Source organism: Penaeus monodon, chromosome 6, assembly GCF_015228065.2.
Source record: "Penaeus monodon isolate SGIC_2016 chromosome 6, NSTDA_Pmon_1, whole genome shotgun sequence".
In the NCBI taxonomy this organism is placed as follows: Eukaryota; Metazoa; Arthropoda; class Malacostraca; order Decapoda; family Penaeidae; genus Penaeus; species Penaeus monodon.
This window is the reverse complement of record NC_051391.1, coordinates 45,529,356-45,541,855: the sequence shown is the minus strand read 5'-3', so window position 1 is coordinate 45,541,855 and position 12,500 is coordinate 45,529,356.

Below are 12,500 nucleotides of genomic sequence, written 5' to 3'. Positions count from 1 at the left end.
TCTGATGACTGCCATCTTTGTTCTTTTCGAATAGGGCGATAGGCAGGTAGCGCCCCACTTGTCAGGCCTTCAAGCCAGGTTCTGTCTAATAGCAGCTGCAAATAGACAGAACATCAGAAGTTCCCGTGATAGGAAGTAGCCCTGGATTAAAAGTTAGTCCTTTCTGCCCTCACTGTGATGAAATAGTCTGTGGTTGAACTATTTCCGAGGGATGAAAGGAACTTACTGGAAACAGGTACAGGTACCCCTCTACTCTCGTACTGAGGTGAAACTTTTGGGTGTTTTACAAGAGAGAAGAGGGATTCACGTTTAAACTCACCCGGCCTGACCAAAAAGAACTCCTGGGAAAAAGTCACTCTGACCATTCTCCCTCAACGTGTTGGAAACGTCTGTGGGTTTGGCTGTTTCCAGAGGCGAAAGGAGTCTTTACTGGAGACAGGGTACAGAACCCACACCTTCTCTCACAGAGGTGAAACATCCTTTGGATGTTTCAGAGAGAAGAGGTGATCCACCTCACAAAACCGTCCCCTGGCCATAGGAACCTCCTGGAAAAATGTTAATTTCCGACTCCCTCACTGTGGTGAAACAGTCTGTGGCCAGCTGTTTTCAGAAGGGATGAAGGAACTGACAGGAACAGGTGCGGACCCCCCCCCCGGTCTTTTCCTCAATGAAGTGAAAACAAAACCTTTGGGCGGTTTTCAGAGAAAAGAGGAGATTCAACCTTTTGAAAAAGGGTACAGGTCCCCTCCGCGAGGAGCGGGAGAGGACTGCCTGGACAAAATGAAAAGAGCCTCCCTTCCATCACTGAGGGAGGAGCACAAGTGTTTCCATCCATGGAGGTCCTGTAGGTGAAGGGCATCCCCCTCTGGGATAACTCCCAGAGGTTTACACTTACCCACGTGTTTGCCCGTAGCGTGGCACCCTTGTGAGCTGGGAGAACGGGGAAGTCCTGGAGGTTGTAGCGAGTGCGCGTGGCACACGAGTACGCCCTGTCGAGCTAGCAGACACGCCTCTTTGGTTCCTCTATTCTGGCCAAGACAGGGGCCTGATCCAGGCCCGGTCAGGTAATCGGCTGGCTCCCTCGGGGGAGGCTAGGGTCAAGCAGTCATGCTGGCGTTGGTACCCACACCGTCCTTGTGTACCAGTGCAATCGGCTTAATTGGCTTGCGTATATTCCACTACATCACCCCCCTGTTGCTGTTAGATATTGGTTTCTAAGCACGTCAAGCTTCCCCTGGTTGGTACTCCGGTGGTGGGTGGGTGCGTGAGTGGACTAAGCACTGGCCAAGTACATGGAAAACTCAAACCAAAATCCCCCACAAGACAGACCCTTACTGTTGACGACCCAGTGCAAGGCCCAGACCAACGGCAACCACCCTGCACCTTGATGTGGGCCTCCGGGTGGCAAAAAGAAAACCCCGAGCACAGGATGACGATGTCATGACCTGCTGCCAAGATGGGCGGCTAAATAGACAAATAAATCAGGGTACAAAACATGTCTGTCCATCAGCTTGTCGCAAACAGATTGGACTCTCTTCTCCGTGCTGGCCCCAGCCAATCCAGGCCAGCCCCAGACCAGGAAGGGCTCTAAGACCCCCACTCAAGACGAACCCCCACTACTGAATCAGGAGGCCCAGCGTGAAACCACCGAAACGCTGGTCATCCACGAGCAAGCCCCAAAAGCCGAAGGGCTGACGGAAAACGAAGCCGAGGCCCGGAGTCCGACCTCTGAATTGCGAGTCTGGACCCTCAAGGCGTTTTCCGCACTTCAAGGTCCCCGTTGAAACCCGAAATGCCGTCGACAATGCCTACCAAATGGTAAAGGGCATTGGAGAGCCAGCTTAAAAAATCCGGCTGTCGATCCCTTTTTGTCCAGCGAGACCATGCATTATCATACGTTCGCCAAAAAAATCAAAGCCACCCTATTGTTTTCCTCGCAGAGATGACAGAGGAGTTTAAAAAGATGTTAGGAAAGTGAGCCCTCAGCCACTGAACCCGAGGAGAAAATTCAAGATGGTGCACTTGGCTTCTCAGTCCAACGATGTGGAGGTTATAACATCACACACCCACAGTTCGTGAGGCTTCCCGATTGTCGAAGGGGAAGACTCCAACCAGGCAAGTCCCTGGTACTTGAAAGGTACCCCAGATCCACCCTTGATCTGTGTAACTGGGGTACCTACACAACCTACGCACTATATGTGCCTGAAACCCACTCACTTCGGTGTTTCAAGTGCCAGAAGTAGTGGACAAACCCACCATGGCTCACTTACAGCCAAGCCAAAATGTGGTGTCCCTGTAGCAGGGCACACAAATACTGAGGGTGTGCATTCAAAGGCCATAAAGAAGAAAATAAGGACCACCAAACAAGCCAAATGTCCTAACTTTGCCAAGAGGGCATCACGGCCTGAGCCTGGCTTGCTCTGTCAGGAAAGGATGGCGCCCTCAAACGGCAAGAGGTGTGCTAAGAAGCGACCAGACTTTGTTCCTAGCCGCCCCGCCCCCAGGCAGAAACCCACGTCTGGGGGATGAACAAAAGCGAAAAGTCTTCCTCACCCGACCTCCTAAGAGGAAGAAGCTGCCCCCCCATCCGAAACCGGGATCTCCGACAATCAGGAGTTCCGCCCAATTAAAACCAAGTGCAGAGGCACCACAGGAGAAAGGTTCCAACAGCACCACACTGTCCTCCCCAGTACCCAGAAGACATGTTCTTCTGACGAGGGGGGACCATGTCGATCCTGATCACTGGCTAGTGGTCACAGCAGTGGCAGTAAATCCTTTTTCCAGGACCAAGAGGAAGAGGCGATAAGGCATTGCCAATGTTGCGATGACGACACTGAAACAGACCGGGAGGTGAAAAGCATAAAGTGAAATGAGATTGAGAAGGCCCAAAATCAGCCCAATCCTAGGTCCCTCGATGCCGGTCGATACTCGCCCTATTCCCTCCCCTCTCCAAGCCAGGCCTATTGCCCCTCACAGGGCAGAGCCTAGGGCCAGGGCCTTTATGCCATTCACAGGCAAGAGCCTAACCAGCTGAATGTCAGTGCCACAATCCGAATCAGAAGAAGCTGACCTGCCTCAGGCAGAGGCCATCCCAATGCACAGAAACACCTGGGCGCCGAGAAATAAAAATCAAAACGAAAAGTCAGCGCCTTGAACCAAAGGCTCTCCAACCGCCCCATTGTGATTCCAGGGACATATCCTGACAGCCGAAAGAGAGATCCTCCAGCAGTGAGGATCTCAACAATGGAGTTTGTCCAGACTCCGACCGTCAAACGCCGAATGCGACGAATGTTCCTCTGATGTAAACTATCAATTAGTAACATCATGACACGCACTCTTAAGTATTCTGGCGTGGAACATCTGGTGGCATTCTCTCCTCAAGGAGTGGGCCATACTCACGCAATAGTTGCGATCCAGGAGCATTGACATCATCATGCTCCGGAGACATTATCATCGGGGGAAGCTGTTTCGCTTCTCAGGGTAATCAACGTCTACGCGCTGCCGCCACGTTCCGATGGGCACAAAGAGGCCTGATGACCCTAGGTGAAGGCAACAATTCCCTGCTCCGCATATAGACCGATGCACCGCAACTGTGGAGACGATGTTGAATCCTGTCTTGCCGTCGTTAGAATTTCAACTGGCCGGGGGACCCCGGGTGAAATTGTAACAACGTTGGTACAAGGGCGGGCCCACACTTGTAGTAGCTTTAAGACAATCAGCCGGTAAATGTGCTTCCCGCAGCACACGACCGAGTGATCATTAGGGGGGTGCTTCAATGCACAGGAGGGGGGGGACACACCCCATCCTGGCTCCCTGCAAGGGCAAGCACCGGATGCGGCTGGCCGTCACATGTAGCCAACGGTAGCCGAGACATATCCCCCGCAGGATCGCTCTTCCTCAACGCCAGGAGCCAACGCATGGAGGGGAGGGTTACGCTAGACCTCACCCTGGCCACTGGCGACTCTGGGTGGAGAGGATTGGCTCTGTCGGGTCGATGAGGTGGACCCGTCACTAGTGACCATTATGGCACGATAACAACCCTCATGGATAGTCATGGCCCAGCAGAAATACCACGACCGAATCCAAGATGAAGACAGACAGGCCAACTGTCAGGCGGTTCCATTTTCCCAGAGCGCCTTGGCCCAGTGTTCTGAGAATCAAATGAACCCACACAGAGAGCCCAAATGTGGAAGTGCCTAACAAAGCCAGACTTGTAAATGCCATTGAATGAGGCAGCCTCACTGACCATACCCAACTCGGCCTGGGTCCCCAGGGAGTCACAAGGGCGCCTGGGTACTTCAATGACGAGATTTAGGGGGTCCAACACACATGGTAAACACATGTGCCGAAAAACATTTCCTTCCCGAACGCAAGAACCCCCGAACAAACCTAGCCCTACCTAAGGGGAGGCGTGGAGGGGATGGCCAAGGAAACTTGCCAGCAGAGTGAGGCAGAAAAGTGGCTGGAATGGTGTGAGTCTTTCGATCACCGTACCCACCCCTCGCACGAGAGCTATGGCAACGGGTCAAGCGAGCCACCAGCCGCTCAGCCCCCGAGATGCACGCACCACGACCCCCAGGCAGAGGCAGAAAGACTGGCGCAAGAGTTTCGTCTGCGAGAAACGAGCATCGACAGTCCTGCCAGCCGAACTGAGGGCAAGACAAGAACGCCTACAAACAGACAGACTTGCTCACATCAGAGGAAAGGCAGCCGAGACCCAGATAACTCAGACGGTTAAATCTTCTCTCTGAGGGAACTACAAGCAGATGCACATAAGCCCAGTTCTCAACTAGAAAGCCCCGGGCGGATGACCGGGATCGTCGTAACCCCATCATCTCCCGCCTGGGACTGGTAGTTGAGCTTGCATTCCCTGCAACTCATCAACAGGTCCTGGGAAACTTCCACTCATACCACCCAGAGCTGGAGATGGCTACCATAGTTCCCATCTCCCTAAACCAAAGGAGCCGGGGAGTACCCCAGAGGCCCCCCCCGGCCGCCCGCCCCATCCTCATCTCCTCTAGCGTGTCCTGGCCAAGACTGACCGAGAGGATGGTAACTGAACCGGCTCCCAATGGAAATGGGAGCCCCCACGAAACACCTCAAACGGGTTCACCAGGGGCAGAGCACAGCGCACAGCATAGCACGCTCGTTGAGCACAATGAACCACGGGCCGCATCTGAGGCGTATTCCTTGACTCTGGAGGAGGCTTTTCGAATTGGCAAGATCCTCTTGCCATTCAGGAAAGAGCCTGATCCCAAAAAGGAAATCAGAGGTAAAGCTCTTCTCTTTGGCTTGGATAGGTTGACTACTTTCGAAAAGAAGAACAAGCCAAAGCCAAAATTCCAAGGTCACCTATCACAGCACATGCCACCTAGAAAATGGAACGCCACAGGTGGGGTTCTACAGTCCAGCCCTGGCTTTAAAACACACTATGTCCTGTAATCCTCAACAATAACCTCCCAGTGTGGTGCAAGATCATCCCCTAAAATGCCAGACCGATCTTGCTATCAATCTCCACTGGACCACACTGCCTAAACAAGCCCTGCGTTTGTCTGGACTTTGTATCCGAGGGTGTTTGCAGGACAGACTAAAGATCTCTGCAGCCAAAATCCAGAGGCCATGGCTTTTATACGAGATTCAAGTGCACACTTTCTGGAAAATCCGAGTGAATTGTGACTTGGAGTGATTTTCATTGAATCACCTTTACCTTTGTGTAAGTAAGTAGGACCTGAACCCTCTCCTTCCTGCCAGGAGTTCCCGGTGTACCGGCTTGACCTAACAAATGTCAAGTGACCTGTCTTCATGAATTAAATGAGTGAAGACTTCATTATTGGGCCAGACACAGAGTACTAATATCATTCTAATAAAACTGTAACATGCTGTCATGACACAAACCACAAAAAGCATTTGTAAAAAAAAGACCTAAATGCCTCCCCGCCTCGCGTCTGATTTGGCTATCAAGATAAAGATATAAATGACCGCTGTGGAGACAGTCCCAAAAACGAATCCCGCCGTGTCATTTCTTGTTGCCCCAATGTTGGGCGAATGTCCTCAACGCTCCTAGGGATACAACCCTTCTCGCTCCTTGGCTCACGATTGAATCCTAAACTACAGCAAAAAACAGATTCTTATCAAAGGTCATCCATGGCTCTCCCCATGAACACAATCCTAAGACACAGAATATTCAGAGAACTCCTAGAACAAGATAACGATCTGTGTTTGCAAACAACTCCTATGCTGTCTCGCACAGCCATTTTGCTAATACCCATCAGCTCAGAAAAGAACCACTATTTCCAAGGGCAATGGACTCCCCACAGAAACCCTGACTTTGTCGAAGCTTCGCCTCCTTTGTGCACAAACCTCCGATATATTTCTCGTTTCATCCTATACTGGGCAAATTCAAAAGACCTGTGAATGTTGTTACGCCTATCCTAAAATGGCATAAACCCAGAGGTCATTGCATACCATACCCCTCCTGGGATCCTAACATATTACAACAACCATCCGGATCGGGTCTAATCCCTTTACCCACACTGCAGGGCTCCAATTCTTTGTGTCATCGAGAGTGATTGCCCACAATATCCATTGATGGTAACATACACGCCTCCTCTCTAACATGCATATTTAGTTTCTATCAGGGGATCACTGTGTAGACACGTTCCATTACCGAAACGGACACGTGTTTCATACAACACAGACTCCAAATGAGTCCGTCCTTGACTGGTCTTCAGCAGCGCTCACGGCCATGACAGACGGTCAACATCTACCTCCTGAACAACCATCGTGGCACAATACGACAAAGGTATGCTTGCTCATTTTATAAGAATTATCATAAACTGGTTTTCCCAAGCCATATAGTTATCATAGGCAATGAATCTTACCTGACAGATTTAGCCTAAATCGTACCTGGGTTATGCCCCCAAAATCACCCTGATAACATCAGAGTTCCCTAATTTTACTTAGGAGGAAGTGTCGGTTTTTTCGTGTCCAACTCTCTTCCCCTCCTTCAGCTTCACAATAGGAGGAAACTATCATTCCCCCTCTGTGCCCAGCTGTTACTCATCATTCCACATGCTATGAAATCCACTGTCACTGCTCGTGAAATAAACAACATAGGTACCAGAATTCATCCCTTGCAACAGGTGTTTAGGGTTGTGTGCGCCATAGGTTACCACTGTGCATGGGCAGATTCATACAAACCATGAACGTGACGAGAGGTGTTTGCAATGCATTGCCGGCGAGCCCGCAACGCTCACACTGATACAAGCTACTTGGAGAATTGCGTGCACCACGCAAATTCCTAAAGACAAACCCCACAGAACACAGCCGTCGTGGCTGTTAAAGAGATTATGCGAGTATGCTTACAACCACGGCTACAGGAGCGCCTGCTGGCACATCCCAACCCGCCACGGTAAGCACCGAGTGGTCAGACCAACAGTGGAGACAGCCATAAAAAGCCTGACACAGCCGTGCCATAAGTGAAAGGCCCGGGCGAACCCAGAACTTCGCAAATCTCAGCGAAAGCAAGCAATGGTCCTTCTCTTGTCCTTTCTGTGTACCCCTCAGTCCTGCTGCCCTCTCCTCTATTTCTCCCTCCTTCCCTCGCTCCCTCCCTCCCTCTCTCCCCTCTGTCCTCTCATCTCTATCTCTCTGTCTTAATTGTGTCCTAGCCTGTCACGCCAGCCCCCCACTCTCTCTCTTGCTCCTCCATAGTCCTGTCCCTAGCTGCCACCCCCTCTCTGTCCCTCTCTCACCTGAATCTGGAGCCATCACCTTGAAACGCCTTCATGAGGAAATAATTCTCTTTTTGCACTTCATTATTTCCTCAAATCAATGATCTCAATGCCTTGCCAATAGTGAATGGTTAACATCATGAAAGGGTGTTTAGATATGAATTGCCGCGTTGTTCCCTTGGGCAAAGAACTTACCTTGATTGCCCACCTATGCCACTGGGTGGCCAAGCCAGCCCAGTCAAGGCTGGGTCCCACCCTAATACATTAGAGAGAATGATTTGCCTAAAAAGGTAACCCCCCGGCACTCTCCGTGGAAAAGGAACAGAGGACCCTACCACGATACTCCCTCCAAGAGCTCAATCACAAACATGAAAACTACAATTAAAGTATCATGGGGGCTGTTGACCCGAGCGGCTCAAGACATTGAACCTACCATTAAAAGAAGAAAGATGCACATCAATACATAGTATATCTAAACACCACACAAAACACACACACACACACACACACCACACACACACATATATAGTATATATTATATAATATAATATAATATATATATATATATATATATAAGATGTAATCTATTATGTTATATATATTTACATGCATATATGGTCGGTGTTATATTTGTGTACACACGCACACGCAACATCAAACACAGCACACAACACACACCACACACACACACACGCCAGCGAACACAACAACACACACACACACGACAGACAACACACCCCACAACACACACACACACACACACACACACACAACACACACGCACGCACGCAACGCGCGCCAGCCTTATACCTATGAAATTATAAGACGCTTCTATCCTACTAAGACGCACTGTTCTTTTATTGTATAAAGTCAGTGAAGGTTACCTCATGAATAATAAGGCGAAATTAGACTAAATGTCTGCAGCTGCCGAACTGGAAGTTGCACTGTCGTCCATTTTGTCCTCGAGTTCGTCGCCTGTCTCAGCGTTTCAGCTCCCTTCGCTAGTTTATGGAGTCGAGCGCATTAATTTGAGGCAGCGTCCCAATTTGAGGCAGCGTCCCCTTTAGCACCGCATGGCGCTGGTCAGATAGCAAACCGCACATTTCGCAGCGACTAACGTTTAAGTACTCAAATGAGGCAAGACGAGAACTTCCTTCTGCACGTTATGTGTTCGTGGGCCAGAGTCCATTAAAACAGCGCGAGCGTCCTCAGCCAATCAGAGCGGAACCCCGCTGTTGCTCACGTTCTTAGAGCAATTTTCAGCTTAATGTTGGCTTTTCATTTCTGCAGCAAGAATTATTACCCTGTTACGCCTGCAGCTCATCAGCCATTTGGCGAGTGTGAAGGCTTTAGTGCTACAGAAAATTTGAGCGAAATGAAGGAGTTATGAGAAATGGAAAGGCTCCGCGCGAACAATCCGAGTTAGAGCTTGTAGGTTGGGAGGGGCCAGACGGTGCAATCTCCTCTTTGTTTTAACGTCGCTTTTACATGCTTCCCGAGGTTGTTTACTTTAATTGTCGGCTGAGCGACTTTCCTCCGTGGAAATACCCGATGCCCGATAAAAGTCTTCTCGGAGCGATTATATCTGAAGATTTTAAAAGAAACGTTGATTACTGTCTTTTAAGTAAAATGAAGAAATTATGAAGAGATTAATTGCCAATCGTGTCGTTTCTCTTCGATGTGGAAACTGTTCTTATCAACAGGAAATCTCCCTCTCTCTCTAAATGGGATATTTTAAATTTTATTGTTCTTTGTATCATTGTTTTGAATGATATAAGGGTTAATAATGAAAATAAGGATAACACTTTAAATAAACGATCATATCCATCTTCAATAATAGAGTCATTATCACATTTTCTGCTGTAAATATTGTCATCATTATGTCATGGTGATGATGATGGTGACGGTGATGGTGATGGTGATGGTGATGGCGATGGTAATGGTGATGGTGATGGTGATGTTGATGGTGATGATGATGAGGATGATAAGAGTGATGATAATAATGATAATATTAATAATAGTAATAATAATAATAATAATAATAATAATAATAATAATAATAATAATACTTTTCTCATTTTACTATTATTATTATTATTATTATTATTATTATTATTATCATTATTATTATTATTAGTTTTTTTATTATTATTATTATTAAATTATTGTTTTTATCATTATCATTATTATAGTTATCATTATTATTATTATAGGGCTTATAGTGGAAGGGGAAGAGTGAATTTAAGGAAAGTATTCTTTGAAGTATCCACGGATCCCACTAGTAATTATAATAATAATATATCTATGATCATGATCATAATGATCATAATAATAGTAACGATAATGATAATGGTGATGATAATAATATTGATAATAATAATAATAATAATAATAAAAATAATATATAATAATGATAATAATAATAATAATAATAATAATAATAATAGTAATAATTATAGATACTACTACTACTACTACAATGATAATAATAGTGATAACAGTAATGATGATGATGATAATAATAATGATAATAGTAATAATAATATAATAATAATAATAATAATAAATAATAATAATAATGATAATGATAATAATGATAAATGATGATGATAATGATAATGATATTGATAATGATAATGATGATGATGATGATGATGATGATGATGATATGATGATGATGGTGATGATGATGATGATGATGATGATGATAATGATAATACTACTAATAATAATGATACTACCCACTACTAGTAATAATAATAATAATTGATAATAAAAATAATAGTAATAAAAATAATATTAATAATAATAATAGTAATAAAAATAATAGTAACAGTAATTATAATTACAAAATACAATAATGATGATAATAATAAAGATAATAATAGTAATAAAACCAATAATTATATTAATGATGCTGATTACGACGACGACGACGACGATGATGATGATGATGATGATGATGATGATGAAGATAACAGTATTCGTGATAATAATGTTGATGATTATGATCATGATATAATAAAAATAACAACAATAATAATAATAGTAATAATAATAATAATAAAAACAATGGTAATAATTATAATAATGATGGCGATACTTCTACTACTACTACTATTACTACTACTACTACTAAATGATAATGAAAATATTGATAGTGATAATCATATTGGTAGTTAGTAATAGTGATCATAGTAAATATAACAACAATAATAATTCCCAGAAATGATAGTAATAATGGGAACAGTGATGGTAAAAATAAGATCATCAGGTCATTATCGTAATTATGCCTGTTATTATAACCATTGTCATTTAGCTTTATTGTTAACATATCTGTAGCTGATATTCCTATGTCTTTACCGGGAATAAAACGTTAATAATGCTACTAATAATGATACATGACAAAAGTGAAACTCTGCATATCTGTTGCCGGAAATGATGTTTGTCATGTGCGTGACCACTTGCTGACATTGGTGAGGTTGCTGCAGCATGAAGGGAGTTGCAATAATGTCATTTGTTTCATTGCCACATGCCTGTTTTAATCGTCGCCAACCACATATTGCGCATGAAGTTTCCCTCCTGAAAATCTTCCATCACATAAAGTTTCTGATCAGTCGAGGCTATTTAGCAGCAGAAATAACAACAATATTAATAATAACTTTGTACCCAAAATATTGTCAAGTATTTTCAACACAACCATTATACTAACAAGAAAACCTTAATTATGTCAAGCTTAAAGTCAGGTAAAGTTGTCTGGCCTCCTCCTGATTTTCATCCAAAATTCACATTTTTTATCCACAAAGTCAGTGTTGTTGTCAACTTACTTGGGAAGTCTGCCCAACTTCTTGTTAGGCAAGACAAGGCTCCAAGAGATTTATAACCGAGCACTTCCTGGGATCAGCGTGCCAAAGCTATACTTCACATTCACGAAAATACCACTAGATCATGAATATTGTTGGTGACGGTGGAGATGATGGTGATGACGAAGAAAATCATAACGGTGAAGATGATGATGGTGAAGGTGACGGTGATGATTTTAACTGTAAAAGTAATGATGAGATAACCACACTATTATTAATATTATTGGTATACCTTGATCGCATCAGTAATAATAATAATAGGGCAAAAATATTCTTGAAGTAGTTTCGATTTTCAATCTTTCTACGGTTAACATGACTGGCAGAATTTACAAGTAGACCTTATAGTCTTATCCCCAGAGTAACAACCTGGCAAAAGCACGCCCTCTAAAATAAGTGATTCATGACTAAAGCGTACCGCCGGCGAGGAGGGTCGCATCTCCTCCGTCTAGGTTTGAAGGCAGTAACTCTCGCTTTATATAGCCGTAAGCTTCTTTTTAGCATTCGAGATCGCTAATAAAATCTGATATATTGGCAGAGTTGTGTCATCAGGTAGAGCGGGAGTGTGAGGATTTTGAGATTAAGAATAGGAAAACAATGATGAGCTTCGAGGTAAGGAGAGAGGAAATGCAGGTCTTGGAGAGGATTTCTGAGCAAGGAATGTCAAAGTTCATATCTATGATATAGCCTTTATGATAATGTGTAAACGGATTATTATGAGAAAGACCCGTAGCAAGGTATTGGCACTGATTTCCGTACTGATAGGTCTGTGACATTTTATGCTCACAGTAAAATGATTTTTACCTTGAGTGCATGGAGCAGAAATTTCCTTTTCCTGTCAGTATTGCTAAATAAATTATTAGGATTTCAATATTACTTTTTTTTTATTTGTTCCTTTCATAACATT